Below are 2,221 nucleotides of genomic sequence, written 5' to 3'. Positions count from 1 at the left end.
AAAAAAAGGATAAAGTAAATTTTTGGTTCATGAAAATCTCCCAAAACTATCTCTAAATCTTCTCAGAACTCCCCCTTTACAACACCTTTTAGGACTTTCAAGCACACTTCAAAAAGTGTCAACTTCCTTCTTTTATAAATCTCCAAGAGGTGTCTTGATAACTCTTCAAAATGTGTCTAAATTTGATGAATTCTCCAAAGGATGCCTCCTTTCACAAGTCTTCTAACCTAATTTTTGTTTTTAGGGGTCATAACCACCCTATTTAGCAAATAGGTGCCTCAAATGTCCCTTCAAAATTTGACAAATTGAAGGAAACCGTCACATAACTACCTCTGGCATTTAAGCGCGGGGTCTCTGGTGTTTAGGCGCGGCCTTCTCTGTTTCACTGGCGCTTAAGTGCCAAAACACTTTAGCACAATTTTCAAATTTTTGCTCCAAATTTTAGCTTTTTTCACTCATTTTAGCATTTTTCACTTTTTTACTTATACGCGAAAGAAAAAACACACAAATACAACGTAATATCTCCAAAAATAGGTATAAAAACGTGTCTAAAAATACTATATATTTTAGGTGTATCACATATCATCTTTGTCACCGAGCGCTAGATATCTTTAAGATTTGTGTTGACATATTTTTATTATACATTATGTAAATGATTTTTGATTGTTTATACAATCTAATAAATTTATGTAATTGGTTTTTCATGTATTATTGCAAGTTAAATAGAAAAATTTACATACATACCACATAATTCTGATTTATTTGCCTATCTAACACCTAAAATTTTATATTTTTGTTTATACCGCTTCGGTGTTTTATAAATCATTGTTACTTTGGTGTTATAAATCATTGTTTTGAGTTTCAAGTTTTTGTATCTAGCTGATTTTATTATTGTTTGTATATATTAAGTTTCGATTGCCATCATCTTAGTAAATAATCGTGTTAGTAACAGTTGTTATTGCATGTCAACATTTATTTTCCTAGAAACATTAGAGGTAATTTTTTGTTAAAAACATCATATCTCCCTGCTGATGACATTATCCAAAGTGTTTTTGAGTTACCTTGGTATAAAATATTTAAGGAAGTTATCATCTGAAACTTGGAGGAGAGTTTTTGTTGGGTAGATAGTGCTAGCGTTTTGCTGTTTAATGTTCCTGAACGTTCATGGCTTGATACATCACATTATCTGTAAGTCACACTAAGTGACATTGGTTTTATAACATCTTATTCGAAGATAATCTCTATAATTAGACTAATTTTGCTCATGAATACAACAAAATCATATAATCACTGAGGCACTCTCTGGAGCAGCAAAAGCGTTTTGACTTTGGTCATATACATTTTGGTTCTCTTATCAGCAACAAAGTTTAAATTTTACAGGGAGCTCTAGGGATGAAATGCTTCCTAGAATTTCTTATTATTCTAGTTGAAGCATCAAAGATGGTATCAAGTTAACATTTTCTGCTCTGTAATGGTAATCATGTCAGAATTTTCGTTATCACCAGGCCCGCTTAGTTTGGGAGATTTAATTCCTTTTTTAGCTACTTGTTGCAATTTTATTAAGCACATTTGATGTCTCGTTACATGTCACACAAAACAAGAAATTTTCTTTTATGATCATGAGGCAAAATCAAAAGCAGATGGTTGCTTCTATTTCTTGAATTTGAATTGCTTAGAATATTTTATTCTAGTTTTATAAATAGTTATGATTGGTTCTGTTCTCTCCAGCTTGCTCCTGCGTTATCTTTATGGCCGCTCAATACCTTAAATGTCCGAGTGATCAATTGTGGGCTGAAGAAGAGTTGATTGCAACAATAAACTTGTAATTGCTAATTAGAGGGTTAAAGGCACCTATAGATCAGGTTTACAGTGATATGTGTGTGTGTGTTTAAGAGAAGCAAAAATCGATAAGCAAAGAATAAAAAACTCAAGTAGAAAGAAAATGAAGGAAATGACGTACATAGATTTTGATTCACCTCAGACCAAGTAGCTCCACCCACATCAAAAGATGAAAATTCATCAGCCAACCCTTTCTCACCGATAGGAGGATCACTTCCGCTGACTCCTTATACACCGTTCGATGGGGAAACACTAGCAACCCCCAGTTGGATCTGAACTCCAGCATGAGTCTTTGTCGACAGATCGACTACTAAGCCACCTAGCTCAATCTCAGTGCTGGGTTGAACCTTTTTCAAAGTCCCTCAGCTTGAGTCGGACCGCT

The sequence above is a fragment of the Phalaenopsis equestris genome, unplaced genomic scaffold (assembly GCF_001263595.1).
Source record: "Phalaenopsis equestris unplaced genomic scaffold, ASM126359v1 Scaffold000835, whole genome shotgun sequence".
NCBI classification, from domain to species: domain Eukaryota; kingdom Viridiplantae; phylum Streptophyta; class Magnoliopsida; order Asparagales; family Orchidaceae; genus Phalaenopsis; species Phalaenopsis equestris.
The sequence above is the reverse complement of the archived record's forward strand: the minus strand, read 5'-3'. Positions refer to the sequence as shown.